Source organism: Aquarana catesbeiana, unplaced genomic scaffold, assembly GCF_042186555.1.
Source record: "Aquarana catesbeiana isolate 2022-GZ unplaced genomic scaffold, ASM4218655v1 unanchor226, whole genome shotgun sequence".
Classification (NCBI taxonomy): Eukaryota; Metazoa; Chordata; class Amphibia; order Anura; family Ranidae; genus Aquarana; species Aquarana catesbeiana.
The window spans coordinates 557,418-575,612 of NW_027362653.1; the positions used below are offsets into that span (position 1 = coordinate 557,418).

Consider the following 18,195-nt stretch of genomic DNA (forward strand, 5'->3'; position numbering starts at 1 on the left):
AAGGGAATTCCACATCCTTGCCGCTCTTACAGTAAAGAACCCTCTACGTAGTTTAAGGTTAAACCTCTTTTCTTCTAATTGTAATGAGTGGCCACGAGTCTTATTAAACTCTCTTCTGCAAAAAAGTTTTATCCCTATTGTGGGGTCACCAGTACGGTATTTGTAAATTGAAATCATATCCCTTCTCAAGCGTCTCTTCTCCAGAGAGAATAAGTTCAGTGCTCGCAACCTTTCCTCATAACTAATATCTTCCAGATGTGAATGTTGTCCCTGCACTAGGGTGAATCTGTCCAGGTATGAACTGGCTGTTGGTCTCCAGGAACAAAGAGCCCCAGGTGCTGGCTAATGCTAGTAAAGGCTGTGTGCAAATGGGAAAATCCGGACAGCCGCATTCCAGGAAATTTTAATCCAAACTTCTTTATTTTAAAATCAGGAACATGTCATACAGTACATCAAAGGCAGAGTGTACAGACAGGCAGCTGCCTGTCTGTACACTCTGCCTTTGATGTACTGTATGACATGTTCCTGATTTTAAAATAAAGAAGTTTGGATTATAATTTCCTGGAGTGCGGCTGTCCGGATTTTCCCATTTGCACACAGCCTAATATCTTCCAGACCCTTTATTAGCTTTGTTGTCCTTCTTTGTACTCGCTCCATTTCCAGTACATCCTTCCTGAGGACTGGTGCCTGGACAGCATACTCCAGGTGCGGCCGGACCAGAGTCTTGTAGAGCGGGAGAATTATCGCTTTATCTCTGGAGTTGATCCCCTTTTTAATGCATGCCAATATTCTGTTTGCTTTGTTAGCAGCAGCTTGGCATTGCATGCCATTGCTGAGCCTATCATCTACTGGATTCCCCCAGAGGTTCTCCCCCCAGTGTATAGATTGCATTCATATTTTTGCCACCCAAATGCATTATTTTACATTTTTCTACATTGAACCTCATTTGCCATGTAGTCGCCCACCCCATTAATTTGTTCAGGTCTTTTTGTAAGGTTTCCACATCCTGTGGAGAAGTTATTGCCCTGCTTAGCTTAGTATCGTCTGCAAATACAGAGGTTGAACTGTTTATCCCATCCTCTAGATCGTTTAAAAAACAAATTAAATAGGATTGGTCCCAGCACAGAACCCTGGGGAACCCCACTACCCACCCCACACTATAGCCACACTGATGAGGCTATACTGATAGGCAATGATGAGGCTGCAATAATGGACACTGATGAGGCTATACTGATGGGCACTGATGAGGCTGCACTGATGAGGCTATACTGATGGGTACTGATGAGGCTGCAATAATGGACACTGATGAGGCTGCACTGATAAGGCACTGGGTACTGACATTTATAGGTAAAGTTGATCCAGGGAAAATCCGATTGCCTCTCTGGGATCAGGAAGGAATTTTTTCCCCTGCTGTAGCAAATTGGAGCATGCTCTGCTGGGGTTTTTTGCCTTCCTCTGGATCAACTGTGGGTATAGTATTGGGTATATTGGATTGTACGATTTTTTTTTTTTTTTTTTATGGTTGAACTGGATGGACTTGTGTCTTTTTTCAACCTGACTAACAATGTAACTATGTAAGGCTACACTGATGGACACTGATGAGGCTGCAAGAATGGACACTGATGAGGCTGCACAGATAATCAGGGCATTAATGATCAGTGCCCTGATTATCAGTGTAAACGTGTGCTGTCACAAGATAGCTGGTTATCGACTTTCCTCACAAAGTGACAGAGCAGAAGAAAGGAAATGCAGATAGCCGGCATTTATTTACATGGAATCAGCTGTGGTTGGACATAGCTGATCACATGGTAAAGGGCTGCTGTGATTGGCCCTTTGCCTTGATCTCTGATCGGGGGGTCCTAGAACTGGATGACCGTGCTGTAGCTGTCTTTTGGCTATAGCGCAGTTGGCAAGTGGTTGAGTGGGACCCCCTCATAGAAATTCCAGACCCTTCAGGTCTGGGGTAAATTTTAGAGGGCACCCCATACCAAAAAAAAAGGTGTGGGGTCCCCTCATAGTAATACTAGACCCTTCAAGCTTGGTGTGGAAAAAAAAATGTCCAACCCAATATCTATACCATGCCCTGATCCAAGCATACAGCTAACTGGCCAGGAAAGGAGGGGTATGAGTGTGCGACACCCCCCCCCAAACCATACCAGACCCCATGCCCTCTACAGGGTTCCCCTGGCAAAGAACCTTGTTCCCATGAATCTGTAAGCTCCCTTTAACAATAATGGGCCCCCAGGTACTGTAAATAAACCCTAAATAAATACACTGCCGGGAGTGCAAACAAGGACAGAGCTCGTTCTAGCTTTAGACAACCAATGGAAAAAGGAAAATCCTGTAAGAAGGTGTATGACAGCCTCAGCCCAGGCTCCAACCAGGCCATGCCCCCAACACGTTTCACTCCGCCCATGGAGCTTAGTCATAGGAATAATGATACCATGCATAGGGGGGACATATTCCTCCCTATGCATGGGATCCTGCTTTGCAGAGAAAAAAAAATTGCACATCCCCACTAAAAGGACAGAGCTCTGTATTTTTTACATTCACAGAGCTCTGTTCTGTCATTCTCTTCGCCGCTCGGTGGTTTCTGGTGGTCAATCATTGGCCCGCGCCCCCTGATCAGCTTGTGCTGTGACTAACCACAAGACAAGCCAGCGCCCGCTACCCGAAAGTGCTGGATCACGTACTAGATATGTGATCCAGTGCAGGAGAGCCGATCTGCCACCATACTTCTACGTGAGGCGGTCGGCAGTGTTTGTTAACCCAAAAAAAATGGATCCTGCTCCTTTAAAGCATGTTATATGACACAGTGCTTGTCCTGAGTCATTTGGCCCCCTGTAACATCTAAAAAACCTGGCTGATCCTGCCAGTTTCCCCCCTCCCTTCTGTAAACTGACCACGGTGTACAATGGCTGCTGAGCCCTGATACCGTGTTCAGTGTACGTGCCTCCTTCATCTGCAGCCTGCTATCTGGCTCCTCTCTGCTCCTGTGTCCTCCTCCCCCTTCCCCTCTTTGCGGCGACAGTGCCACCCCCCCGCTCCTCTCATAACACTAACCTGTGTACACCATAAGCACTGCCTCCTATTACAGTGTCCCCCTCTGTGTGTGATTTATAAATATAAAGGCTGTAAATACCTAATTTCACAGCCGAGATTGCGATCACATGACCAGCCAACCCTCTCCTCCTCCCCTCCAGACTGACTTCAGCAGGGGAATCTCTGCCCCTCCCATTGCATCTCTCAGAGGAAGAAAGGAGAGTGCCCTGATTACAATTAAGTGCCCGCCAGTGCCAGCAATGTGTGCCCACCACTGCCAGCAATCAGTGGCAACCAGTGCCCACAATTTCTACCAATATGTGCTCACAAGTGCCAGCAATCAGTGTCCACAAGTGCCAGCAATTAGTGGCCATTAGTAATGCCAGTCAGTGCTGGCTATCACTGCTGCCCATCAATGCTCGTCACTGCTGCCTATCAGTGCCGCCTATCTGTGCCCACCAGTGCCGCCTATCTGTGCCCATAAGTGCGGCATATTCGTGCCTCCTCATAAGTGCCACCTCATAAGCGCCCATCAGTGAAGGAGAAAAATTACTTATTTACAAAATTTACTGATAGAAACTAAGAAAACCTTTTTTTTCAAAATTTTTGGTCATTTTGGTCAAACCCAGGAGTGATTAAATACCACCAAAAGAAAGCTCTATTTGTGTGAATAAAATTATAACAATTTCACATGGTTACAGTGTAGCATGCCCGCAAATGAAGTCATTCAAAGTGTGACAGCGCTAAAAAATGGCCTGGGCAGGAAGGGGGTGTAAGTGCCCTGTATTGAGGTGGTTAAAGGAAGACTGGAAATATGCTAGAAAGACTAAACTCTGGGTTGAATTAAAAATGGCACTGGGAGACACCGATTTATCAGTAATATGGATACCTTGACCAATGAGAAGGCTAGCATCCACAATATCTCCTTTGACTAGATCTACCTTGGCATTATGGGATTCTTTACATAATCGATATGGCTGGAAAAATAACTCCCCAACAAAGCCTTTGTTGAGACATGAATATTTTATGCCAGGGGTTCTAGACAAAGGTTTTGAATCATGGTTTTCAGAGTCAATACCACTACTACATCAAGTGATAAAGGACTCAAAGATTAAACCATTAATGTCCATGTGCGGAGTAGACCAGCCAGCATTCATGGATCAGTGGAGATACGTACATCTGGAGTCTACCGCAACCTTTTCGCTCTTTAAACAAACTGAATCCTATAGAGGCAATTATGTAACATAAGGACCCACCACAGCATGGATGATTTCTCTGATACAGGGTGGAGTAATCAGACCTGAACCATTGGCATTCCTATTTCACTGTACGAATGAATCGATAGGTCAATATGAGATGACAATGATTCCACATCTATTAAATGTGGGTAAAGCTCTTATTCCATTATATTGGGGTAAGCAATTTATACCTACTATTTCGCAATGGCTAGTAGGGTTGATGAGCTCCGTCTAATGGAAGCATTAACTTGTAGGAATAAAGGGCTAACCAGGAAGTATCTTGAGACATGGGCAAAATGGTTCGAATTTAGAACTACTATGTTATATTGTGAATTAATTTCGGACTTTAGAGAATAGAGTGTCAGAGCATGACATATCAGTTAACCGCTTTATATATTTGTCGTAGGTTTTTCTCTCATCTCACTCTTCTTTTCCCATCTTTTCTCTCCCCTTTTCCACTTTTTAAATTTTTTTTTGCCCTTTTTAATTTTTTCTCTCCTCTTTCCTCTTATTTTTTACTCCCTCTTCCTACCTCCCTTCTATTCCTTTGAGGGGAGGAGGTTGGGAATTAATAATTAAAATTGATATGGTATGTGTTTAAAGTTGATGAAAGTTATAATTCTGATTGGAACATGTTGAAATTTTAACTACATCTGTTGTAGGGAACAGTTTCGTTAATAATAAGAACATATGATTTAAGGGATGTTCCAATGGTATTTATGAGGCCTGACATATACTATATTGTACTGTTTTCTTAATTGTTTTTCTACTTAAAATAGCAATAACAATTTATAAAAAAAAATTTAAAAAATTACATGTCCCCCAGGGCAGTGCCTAACCCCCTTACCTATTTGCTGAGAACATGGTCTTTACTGATTTTTAATATTTAGCTCCCATTTACTTCGATTGGATTTGGATTTGCATCTGAACTTTAGTCATATATGGGAACCCGCCTTAAACGGAACACAGGCACATTTAGCTTATCCCTAGTCATGGGCCTCTAAAGGGGGTCTCCTGAGTTAATGCTTATTTAAAGGTTTTTTTTTTTACAAATATAATTTTAAGGTATTTTTATTCAGCTAAGTGCCTGTTTTGACTGCCAGAATGTCCTTATGAAGTATAATCCTTCTTACTCCTGCTTCCCCATATGTTATTTGAGTCTTGTTACTTGTCTGTGTCTTGTGCATGTGCCCAGCTATGGGGAATGAAGGGGCTCAGTTATGGGGAATGGGGGAGCTCAGCTATGAGCATAGAGCCCTTCAGCTATGGGAAATAGAGCAGATCAGTTATGGGGATGGAGGAGCTCAGCTATGGTGGATGAAGGAGTTCAGCTTTGGGGGATTGAGGTGCTCAGCTATGAGGGATGGAGGAGCTTAGCTATGGGGAATGGAGGAGTTTAGCTATGTGTGGATGGAGGAGATCAGCTATAGAGAATAGAGAAGATCGGCTATGAGGAATGCAGGAGCTCAGCTATGAGGGTTGTTGGAGCTCAGCTATGGAGAATGGAGGAGTTTAGCTATGGGTGGATGGAGGAGCTCAGCTATGGGTCGATGGAGGAGATCAGCTATGGAGAACAGATGAGATCAGCTATGAGGAATGGAGGCATCAGAAAGGAGGAGTGGAGGAGCTCAGTTATGAGGGATGGAGAAGCTCAGCTATGAGGGATGGAGGAGATCAACTATGAGAAATGGAGGAGCTCAGCTATAAGGCATGCAGGAGCTCAGCTATGGAGAATGGAGGAGATCAGCTATGGGGGATGGAGAAGCTTGGCAATGGGGAATGGAGGAGCTTGGCTAAGGAGGACCTCAGCTATGAGGATTGGAGGTGATCAGCTATGGGGGATGGAGCAGCTTGGCTATGGGGAATCGAGGAGCTTAACTATGGGGGATGGAGGACCTCAGCTATGAGGATCGATGCCATAGATAAGTTATTCACTCTGGAGGAGAGGCAATATGATTACCATTTAAAAATATATCAAAGGTGACTTCAGTAACTGAAATAAAATGTTTGCTTTAAGGTCCCTGAAGAGGACATGTGGCCACAATTTGAAGTTAGAAGAAAACGGAAAATTTCCTATCAAATACTTACCCTAATTTTCCTTTCCTGAGGGACTCCATGGTAGTCTATGTGTGGGTTAACCCCACCTCCTCTCCAATACTATAGGACCCCACTGCCATAAATTTGAGACTGCGTTCCATAACTAGCCAACTCTTAACCAATGGGTGGGAACTCCGTCTGCCATGGAGTCCATCAGGAAAGGAAAATTACCGTAAGTATTTGATAGAAAATTTTCCTGACAGACTCCATGGCAGTCTACGTGTGGGAAATAACTAGCCAAACCACATGAGCGGGTATGCTGATCAAAAAGAAATTTAAATTGCCCATCAACCGACAGGATTCCTAAATCAAAGTTCACAGCTGATAGAGAAGCAGGTTCTATGCAATACTGTGACATAAAAGTATTAATGGAGGTCCACGAGGCCGCTTTGCAGATGACATCTGGAGCCACATGCTGGGCTGCTGCCCAGGAAGCCGCCATACCCCTGGTGGAATGAGCCTTCACCACCTCTGGAGGAGCCAAGTCCTTAGCCCTATAATCCTGCTGGGTGAATTGGACAAACCATTCTGGTCGAAGCTCACTTCCCTTTGTTATTGCCGAAGTGCAGGATAAACAGATAGTCAGAACATCTAAAGGAGGAAGTAACTTGCAGGTATTCCTTCAGTATTTCCCCCATAACCACAGGGTGAGCTTCAGTGGACTCTGGGGCCCTGAATGTAGGTAGGACAATTTCCTGGTTCTCATGGAACACTGATGTAACTTTCGGGTTTGAGCCAAGCATAGGAATAAGGACCACCCAGGCCGGGAAGAAAGTCAGAAATGGTTCATTATGACCTAAGGACCCGATCTCAGAGACCCTTTTGGCCGAAGTAATGGCAACTAGGAAAGCAACTTTTGCAGAAAGGTCTTTGATGGAAAGCGGAGTGGATCCCGCGGTACTGAGACCAGTCAGTGAGTCATGGACAAGAGGAAGATCCCACTTGGGGAATCTCGGCTTTCATTGGGGCCAGAGTCTTGCCGCCCCACGGAAGAACTGCCAGATTAGAGGCTTAACGGCCCATGATGTTCCAGAGAAGGCTGACAGGGCTGAGACTTGGACCCTGAGGGAGCTGATAGATAGAGACAGATCTAGGCCATATTCGAGGAAGCCCAGGATATCTTGGATTCCCGGGTCTCTGAACGAATTACCCATAGAGGATGAAAATTCAACAAACTTAGCCCATATTCTCCCGTAGACTTTATTTGTGCTTGCCTTTCTCAAGCTCATGATGGTGGAAATCACTCTTGATGCGCACCCAAGAATTTCCAGCCTCTCCCTCTCAAGAACCAGACCATCAGTCTCAGCAACGCCGGTCAAGGGTGCAGAACTGCCCCCTGAGAAAGAAGGTCCGGTCTGAGAGGAAGAGGAACCGGGTCCCGGAAGCTGAGCTGGGTCAGGAGGGGAAACCATAGCCTGTTCGGCCAGTAAGGCACTATCACCACCACCTCGACCGCTTCAGCTTGGAGCCTCTGCAAAAACCTGAGGTCGGGATCGGGGAAAAAAGGCATATGCCCCTCTGAAACTCCAGCAATCTGTCAGGGCATCTATTCCGAAGGCCTGGCTGCAATGGCCCCGAGTATAGTACTTACTGATCTTGAAGTTGCAAGGGGATGCAAATAGATCTACTTCGGGATCGACTCCCAAGGACAAGATTCACTCGAACGTCTCCACATAAGGGGACCACTCGTTATTGTCTGTGTGCGAGACAGGAAGTCCACTTGGACTCCAGTAACTAAGACTGCCGAGATATTGGCCAGTTTTTTTTCTGGGCCCATGACATGATGGGCTTGACTTTTTGGAGCAAGGTGGAGTTCCGAGTGCCCCCTTGTCTCTTCACAAAGGAGACCGCTGTGGTGTTGTCCATTCTCAGTAAAACTGATTCCACTCTCAGGAGATGACTGAAGGTTTGAAGGGCACACCAGGCTGCCCGTAATTCCAGGACATTCGAGCCCAGGTTGTGGAAACGAGCATCCCACCTGCTTTGTGCAAGCTCTGACCTGCAAAGGGCTCCCCATCCAGCACCACTGGCATCGATCATGACCGTGACCCATGAGACGGGGGCAATGGAGTGGCATGTGAGCAGATTCCTGCTCTGAAGCCACCAGAAGAGGCTGTTCCTCATTACTGCTGTTATGCAAATGGATTGGTTGCTGTCTCCTGAGTTTCATTGCTGGCGAAACCCTATCTGGAAAGGGCGTAGCCTCCACAGAGACCATTTGACCATGGAGATCGTAGAGACCATTGTGCCAATAATTTTTAGGCACTGTGAGGCCCACAGGCGTGAGGAGCTCAAAGCCTGTGATATTCTTTCTCATATGACTGGGATCTTCTTTACTGGGAGAGAGATGGTACTTTCCACAGTGTTGGACTGGGCCACCAGGTATACCAGGCGTGGAACTGGTTCCAGATGGCTTTCCTCTAAGTTTAGGAGCCAACCAAACACGAGCAGTGTGGTGATAACCTCCGCTCTGTGGATCAACAGCTGCTCTTTGTCTTGGAATAGTTGCAGGAGATAGTGGTACAAGCGTATCCCTTTTGTTCTGATGAGGGCCACCAAGGCCAGAAGAACTTGAAAAGACTCGGGGTGAGGTTGTCAGCCCGAAAGGGAGGCAGGTGAACTGTAGATGATCTTGCCCAACCATGATCTGGAGGTATTTGCGAAATTCTTCTGCTACAAGCATGTGGAAATAGACATCCTTTCAAGTCGATTGAGAATAGCCAATCGCCTGGCTGTGCGGAATGTTGGATGGTAGACAGTCTTCGTTTTGAATCTTTTGTGTTTTATAGACTTGTTTAGGTAGGTTAGGTCTATCACACTATGAACCGTTTTTCTTTAGCACTAGGAAGAGAGGGGAGTACACCCCTTGGAATTCTTTGCCCTTTGGGACAGGCACATATCCACATAGGACAGAAGCACCAGCTTCTTTTCTTCTGACCGTCTTAGCAGGGTAGAAATAAATCTGGGGGAGGAGTACTGGTAAAGGACCATGTGTGGCCTGTAGAGACCGTCTTGATGGTCCAGTAGTCCGAGATTGAGGCCACCCAGACGTGCCGGAAGAGAAGCGGACGCGCCCCCACCGATCCACCTGGGCTGACCCGATCTCAAAATGACTTAGCCAGCTTGCATCCACTGGACGCCTGCCTTTTAGCGGGCTTTGGAAGGATGTCTGACCTCTGTTCCAATACCTTCTGAAATTCCGGCCAGGCCTGTAAGAGCGTGTTTCTCTTGATGCTCGGTACTGCATCTTCTCTGCTGAGGCCTCTTATGGCCAAACAGATGCCTATCCTGGGGCAAGAAGCCCGACTTCAAGCCCATGGCCTGGGCCATAGTGCTATCCAGCCTGTTGCCAAACAACGTGGGTCCTTCAAAATGAATCCTACACCAGGCTTGTTTAGATGCTGGATCAGCGAGCCAAGGGCGTAACCATAAGGCCCGCTTAGCCGTGACCAAAAACAGCATAATCCAGGCCCAAGGTCTTGATCTATTCTCCTTTCAAGCCCGCCCTTAAAGGATACAGCGTCCTCTAAAGGAAAAGTGACATGTTTGGGTAATCGCATCTACTTTGCTCCATTCATCATCAATGATATCCTTTAACTCTGAAAGGAGAGGGAAATTGGAGCGCTCCTTCCCCAGATTCTTCAAGAATCTCTTTTGTTTACCGAGGGAGTGGAAGTGTCTTCCCACTTAGGGGCCTCCTTGACCGCTTTAGTCAGTGGTGAAACAAAGGCGAAGTCGAAGCCTCCAACAAATTCACCTCCCTCTATTTTGCTGTCTGACGACCTGGGAGATGCGTCATAAGGCTGGAATGGGCCTGGATCCTCCTGGGCCTCGTCAGCCAGGGAGCCAGATAAAGTGGTGGACTGGTTCCGCATGCGGGTTGTGCCCCACTCCTTTAGGGATTGCTGCACCACACGCTTAACTAGAGACTCCATCTTGTAGGTTCTCAGTCTCTTTTTCCCCGACTGCCTGGGTATAGCATGGGTCACATAGCGATTTGCCCTCTGGGACTCGTGTCCCACATCCCCAGCAGGCTCTGCGATCAGAGCGGCTGTCGAGGCGGTGGGTGCGGTGTCTGGAGGAGAAATGGGAACATCTCCTCTGTTGATGGGTCCTAGACGGAGAGTCACGTCTGGACTTGGAAGAAGAATGCTGCTGTTGCGGTCTGGCAAGGTCTCTGTCGTCCCATGCAAGCTATCAATCTGACCTGGAAGGGCTGAATGGAAAGAAATGGGAAACAAATGCATGACATTAGGACACCTGTCCCATCATAAATCCACCTGGCCTTAAAAATCTAAACCAGACCCTCACTGAGCATGCTGGTCAGGAAAGAGAAGGGAAAGAAGGGGGGGGGCAAACAACCATTGCCCAGTGGTTGGTAACAACCATTGCCCAGTGGTTGTTGGGGGTCCATGGGAGGGAAAACGTACAAAATCAGGAAGCCCCCTTTAATAAAAAGAGGTCCCCCAGATACCGCTCCACTACATGATTATGGAGTGCAAAGTACCCCATCTCATTCACAAAAAAACAATTAAAGAAATCAAATTTTTGACAGGTCCTTTATTAAAAAAAATCCCCCAAAAAATGTCCCTTGTAAATTAATCGTCAAACACGATGCATGCCACCCTCTGATTTGCTGAAAAAAAAAGTCCTGACACGCCTGACTAATCCTGGCCAATCCAATGACAGTTACCCAAGTTGTCACTGGCCACCTAAGGGCAGGGATATTGGTGACATCCTAGACCAAATACGGCCATGGCATATTTGAACAGTGACCATATTTGGGCAGTGATGTCACTTCTGTCCTTGCCCCTTTGCTTAAAAAGAGCTGAGATTCCCTACGATATCTAAGGACCAGTGAGAGAAGGAAGCTGTCTTACATAGAAGCAGTAGAAATACTGCTCCTATATATGGTGCATGGCTCCTGCTGAACAGCATCCTGGTGGTCAGGTCTCAGATGCTCCCCACTTCCAGTAAATCGTCTGTAGCTGGTGGGTGATTAAATGACGAATTGTCCTACATCTGATCTCATTTTGCTGCACCAAGGAGCTAACAGGAGCTCTGCAGCAATCACCTGGTACCCTGGAGCAGTCACCCCTAGTGGAACAACATGAACAGAAAGGGTAGGCATCAGTGGTCAAGGTTAATGAAGAAAAGGATTGACGCAGACACAGGTAATGCAAATTTACTTGTATCTTTGCCTCTAGCCATTCTAGGGCTAGCCTGAGCTCCAATCTCCAGTCTAGGAGCAATGCTAATATGTCATAAGGAAGAGAACATCATCGTAGCCACTGTAGAAGGTCTCACTCCTCAAGGCCCACTCCTATATTGATGCCCCCCTGGAAGATGCTTCTGGGCCTGCCCCAATGCCACACATAAGAGTAAGACCCTGTTTGAAGGATGTCCAAGGCTATAGAGCAGTGATGGCGAACTTTGGCACCCCAGATGTTTTGGAAAAGAGGGGGAGTTGGGACTTTAGATGAAGCACGGCAAAGTGCCTCCATCCCGATATATGGGTAATAATAAACTGAAATTGGGGCTTTAAATGAAGCGTTTGGATAGTAGAGGTAAATCACACCATGTTTGAATTTCACCATGGAATGTTTAATGATATACAAACAATAAAAGTATGGATTTCATGTACATATAAAAAGCGTACACATGGCATAGGCATAGTAAAAAGGTACAGTTATAACAGCACATGATTCTAGTGGTATAGCATAATACTGTAGGCGACAACATGCCAGATACCGACAATTGCACCCATACGGTAAACATACATCCACTGAGTAGGAACAGATAATATGGTTGAATACATAAGATGGTGGTTCAGTAAGTATGGTTGCGTGTAAGATGTATCTGGGGCATCATAGTAAAGCTCGACACGTTTCGTGGATAGACGTATTTCCACTCATCAGGAGTTGATGTGTCCAAAAATTCCTATGGAATATGTATAGATTAAAATAAACCATACTGATAATGTAGAGAGAGTAACAAGGTGCATGAACATCTAGTGTATATAAATATTGAACCAGATACACTCACCACCTCAGACAGCGAGTGCAGTGCATGGCGGTGGGTGCAGGGGGGGCTAGGAATATAACCTCTCCACGGGAGCTGAGGCGGCATATAGATGGATGCGACAATCGGGCAGAGAAGGGAAGTGCAGAAAAGTGGCGAAGATCTCATCAAACGGAGCTGAAGCATAGTTGTTGAAACAAGCATACCTGGGAATAAAATATTGAGTATATGTATAATTTGTAGTAGTGGTGCTTATGATATTAATTAATAATGAACCCAGTAAGTTCCATAGGAGGTGATAATAAAAATCTAAATAGTGCAAAAAGGTAGTGGTGGGTCTATATCATAAGTGTTATTGCATGAATATAAAGTTGCAGGGATTAAGTGAAAATGAAATAGTATGGAGTAAAAAGGACATTGTTTGACTAAAAAATAAATAAATAACTGAGAAAACAGGGTCAGCAATAGAAAAAATCTCACCCGACAGTCGCACCCAAGCACCACCAGTATTCCTGGAGACTGGTGTGCATTAACTCCAGGAGGAGACTAGCCGTGGACACAGCTTGCTCCAGGAGTGGGGGTATATATGTATGCCGCCAACGCCACGTGGGTGCAAGCCGAAGGGGGAGGGACCGCACCTGAACTGAATAATTACTCAGCAGCCGGCGCAAAATTACCCCCCCAATGGGAACACCGGGATCTAACACAACACACGTCGGCGCAGTGACGTTAGAACTGACGTCATACGTACGGCGTAGGAGACGTGGCGCTGATGCACAGAGGGGCATCCGCCCGAACCTCCCAATCACAAGGTGAAAGGGGGAGGAGGGGAGGACCCACTGGCGCATCGCAGCTCCCGCACAGAGGAGGGAACCCAGCACAACCTGACAACCCAAACAACCACACAGAGCACAACACTGGCCGGGTGGTAAACATGCATGGGACACCTAGAAATAAATAGCCATGTGGGACACTGAATCGGTGCCAGGCATGCTGGCTATAAAACCATGTACAGAAATAAATACCATATAAACAAATAACTTGATATAAGTACAAAAAAAGCAGTATATACATATAAATTATATCCAGTATATATACCTTAAAATAAGGTGCCCTATGAATAAGGGCAAACCTCACACCGGGAAGGTAGGGGAACACTACCGATCCCATTTATCCGAACGCTTCCATCCCGGTATATAAATGACCATTGACAATGACTAGGCTCTATTCACGCTACGAAAACTTTCTCGGGGCTGCAGTTCCCATGGGCTCCACAAGGTGGTGATCTCATCTATACCGAGACAAGAAGTCTCTATGGAAGTCAGGAAGTGATGTCAGCTACAGACAGGAAGTGATGTAAAGGATAAAGTTTCAAGTTGTACGAAGTAGAGAGGGGACATTGCAGGAACTGGCAGCAAAGGAGGTAATAAGATCTTATTTTATTTAAATAAACCTTAATTAGTTTGGCACTGCTTAATCATACATCTGCACTCTTATACTGTTAATAAAATAAACAATAATATAATAGTCAATTACGCTGTGCTGACAATTAGGTACCCTAAAGGAGGATCTTAACCACTCTAATACAGGGCACTTTCACCCCCTTCCTGCCCAGGCCAATTTTCAGCTTTCGGCGTTGTCGCACTTTGAATGATAATTGTGCGGTCATGCAAAACTGTACCCATATGAAATATTTATCTTTTTTTTTTTTTTTTTTTTTTTTACACAAATAGAGCTTTCTTTTGGTGGTTTTTAATCACTGCTGTTTTTTTTTTATTGTTTGCGAAAAAAAGACCGAACATTTTGAAAAATTGGTTCTGGGCAGATGTCTATGGACACCCACACCCTCCCAGAACAACAGAGAGCGTGCTGTAGCTGTCCTTCGGCTTCACCCAAGCAGAGACTAGTGCGCAGTACCCTGCAGCTACCAGAGTGGCAAAACCTGCCTCCTTGTCCACAGCTATTCCTGCCATAGCCCCACCATCAGGCATGGAGGAGTCAGCTAAGTTTTTTTTTAACATAGCTTCAGCCACTTGGCCCTTGACGATGCACAGCCATTACTCGATTCAGATGTTGGTTCTGAGGTTGAGGAAGGCAGGAACATGAGCCTACAGAGAGGGGAGAACAATGGTACACAAATTGGCAGTCATGTTCCCCCAGCCGCAGCGTATTGCCAATTTGTCTCCAGTGGTAATGAGAAAGGAGGATATGATGATGAGATCACTGACTCGACTTGGGTGCCGGATAGAGCAGAGGAGGAAAGTGAGGGTGAGGCACAACCCCAACGAGGCAGCCATCATGGAAGAATAGAAAGCAGCCATCCTATTGCATCACATTGTGGAGCTGTTATCTCCCAGCCCACTTCCCACAGCTGAGCTGTCTGGGCCTTCATGTGCAGCCGATTGCACTGCTGCTTTTTGCAAACGCCAACATTTTGGGTACCAAATGCTTGACAAGGCATTTAACCTCCCGCTACTCAGCCCGTTGGCAAGAGCACCTAAAAACCAAACAAAAGAGGCACAAATCTGTCCCTCCTTTTTACTCACCTCAGTCTCTCCCTGCTATACCTCATGACCTCTCAGCAGCCTCCACTGACAGGGATGATGGTATAGCGCAGGGTGTCCTAGGTCCTAGCAGCACATCTGCCAGCAGCACACCACCAGCTGTAGACTATAGCCGGCAAATTTCTCTGCCCCATCCGATGCAGCGGGAAAAAAATACAATCCCTGCCACCAACATGCCCAGCGTCTAAATGCAAACTTTTTACGCTGTTGGCTCTACAACTTCTGCCTTTCCGTCTGGTGGATTCTGCCTCCTTCCGTGAATTTGCAGAATGTGCTGTACCGCAATGGCAGGTTCCCAGTCAATATTTCTTTTCACGTAAGGCCATTCTATCTCTCTACCATCACGTGGAAGGCAATGTTGTAGCATCGTTGGGCCAGGCAGTCAGTCGCAAAGTCCACATTACTGCTGACATGTGGTCCAGCAAGCATGGGCAGGGACGATATATTTAGTTCACAACACACTGCGTAACTCTGCTTGTAGCTCGGAAGGACAGGGCTCAGTGCTGCAGCTTGTTGTGCCCCCACGTCTCCATACAGCTGGTGATGATGCCAGATTCATCAGCTCTACCCCCTCCTCCTCCTCCATGCCCTCCTCTGAATTGTCCTATGAACCTCAAGTACCCTCTAAGCTTTGAAAGAGCTATTCAATGAGTCAGGCTAAAAGGTGCTATGCAGTGCTTCAGCTGGTGTGTCTAGGGGATAGGAACCACACCAGAGCAGAGATTCTTGCAGCTCTGCAGAGACAGGCCCAGAGGTGGTTCATGCCACCCCAGTTGGAGCTAGGAATGGTGGTGAGTGATAATAGCACAAACCTCCTGTCTGCCCTTAGACTGGCAAAGTTGACACATGTGCCATGCCTGGCACATGTCCTCAATTTGGTGGTGCAGCGTTTCCTAAATAGGTACCCAGAGTTGGAAGATCTACTAAAGCAGTCCAGAAGAGTCTGTAGCCATTTTAGGTGGTCATAAACAGCCAGTACTCGGTTGGTTGAAATCCAGCGGGAATTCCACCTGCCCATAAACTGCCTGATTTGTGACATGCCCGCCAGGTGGAACTCAACTTTGGCAGTGCTGTAGCGGCTGCACATGCAGCAGAGGGCCGTCAACGAGTACCTGTGTGAGTATGGCATGACAGGCTCGGGCCAGGTCTGCTTTTTTTCCCCCACACCAATGGCTGCTCATAAAGGATACATGCATTATACTGTCACCATTTGAGGAGGCCACAAGGATGGTGAGCCGTGACAATGCATGCATCAGTGACACAATCCCTGTTGTGTTTCTGCTGGAGCAGACTGCGTGCATTATGGACAGGGCACTCAAAGCAGAGCAGCGGGGGGGGGGGGGGGACGACTTACTTTCCTCTCAAGGCCCACTTTATTCAGACACCATTGTTCCTATACCACAGAACACGCAAGAGGAGAGAGGAGGATTCTAGCATTTTCAGAGGCATTGAAGCAGAGGAAGACCTACATCAAACAGCAAGAGATGTTTATTGTAATGAAACGTCCCACACCCTGCTTGAGTGCTTTTGTCATATACTGCTTCCTTCCAGTCTGAATATAGATATCAGATCTTACAGCCACATATTGTAACTAAAAACAGGCAAGACTAGCTAAGTTACAAAGCTGGAACATGGAACTGATTATTTGAATATAGGCACACAGAGATATTCAAAATTCTCGTCAGTAGACTGTCCATTCAGCAGGGAGAGCTGTTGGGGGAATTCTCCCCCTCCCCTCTCATAGCTAATCTACATAGACATATACATCCCATAATAGGTTGATCACAAGGCAGACACACAATGGAACAATGGGATACAGCTACACCTAACAAACACATAGCAACCCCCACCCCACCTCAAACCATCTAGCAATGGTCTCTGATGAACGGTGGACTTTATCTTCATATATTCCTGAGGTCAGACTGAAGTTCTCGGTCACCCTGTGCCCCTAATAGACACAGGGTAACTTACACATCAGAGGAGCTGAACAAGGAGCTTCTAGTGCTCTCCAAGGTAACCTGGGTTTCACAAGCCCCCCCACCTAAATTGACTCCCATCACAGTTTTCCATCCGCAGAATCCTTGGGAGTAGTACCTGGCTGGGAGAAGGCAGTTCCAGATACTCTAATCCCCAGTGACCCCGAGGAGTCTGCTTCTCCTGCCTCCAGAAATTTGCGGTGTATGGGCTCCCTCATGCTTCAAAGCCTGCAAAAGGACCCAAGAACACGTGTCGTAAAGGAGAAGGATCGCTATTGGTTGGCAACCCTCCTTGACCACTGTTATAAGGGGAAAGTTTTAGATCTCCCCTTATCCCCCACAGAGAGTGCAGAAGATGAAATCTCTTGAGGACACCTTAAAGAAAAGTTTATCAAACGCTTTTCCTGACTCTGGTAGGTTACAGAGTCATGGAAAATGTAGTCTTGAGGCTTCTGTTGGTCAAGAGAGGAGCGGTGGAGAAGGCGGCTACCTAAGTGACGTATTTCTCAATTTTTTTAGTTCTCGCTGCCCAGGGCTGTCAGCTTCCACATCCCATCGGCAGCGTCTGCATCACGTGGTGGACGATTATCTAGGGGTGAAAACAGAGATGGAGCGCTTTCCAGTTGATGATCCACTGGCTTACTGGGTCATGAGACTAGACTATTAGGGATGCTGAGCTGAGTGGTCTGGGTGTAGGCAGGTACAATCTGCTGTCTCCACTGCAGGTGGCACTCAACCGCATCGGCCATGCAGAGGCAGTGGAAGTTGGTTGCTGGCCAGACATGTGACTTAAGATGACCATTTTGGCTGTGGCAGAGTCTATTTAAGACCCTAGGCCCTGGGTTTGGTGCACTTTATTCGAGTGGGTAGAGAAAAGTACCCTGTCTGTGAGGGACAGAACTAGCAATAGGGAAAGGTTCCAGATGAGGACAGAAAGCATAGGGTCCCATTTCCTTGGATACCCTGATTGGGCATGAGACAGCCAAGCCACATTCTGTCCCCTCTGAACAGATGCTGCGGGTTTGGCTGGAACCTACTCCTTCACATTATTGGAACTGTGCTTGGTTGGGTAGCTGCCCCACCCGGTTTGTTGTGAGCTGTTGCTGTAGTGCTTCAGTACAAGTTTTCCATTGCACCTGACTGTGTGAATGATTGCAGCTGCACCACGCTGCACCTCACCTACATGGGGATTTAAAATCTCTGTATTTCTCCATGCAGCACTTTCAGCACAGACCAGATTAATTCTGATTGGTGACT

At 46.6% G+C, this 18,195-nt stretch overlaps 1 long non-coding RNA gene across 1 annotated transcript; it reads right to left on the minus strand.

The window, feature by feature from the left end:
• Positions 1–12,046: 12,046 nt before the first annotated feature.
• LOC141121621 (uncharacterized) lies at positions 12,047–14,899 on the minus strand. The gene is made up of 3 exons (XR_012240584.1): positions 13,497–14,899; positions 12,423–12,604; positions 12,047–12,317 (listed from the first exon to the last, which is right to left on the minus strand). It is a non-coding gene; the product is annotated as an uncharacterized lncRNA (long non-coding RNA).
• Positions 14,900–18,195: the final 3,296 nt, after the last annotated feature.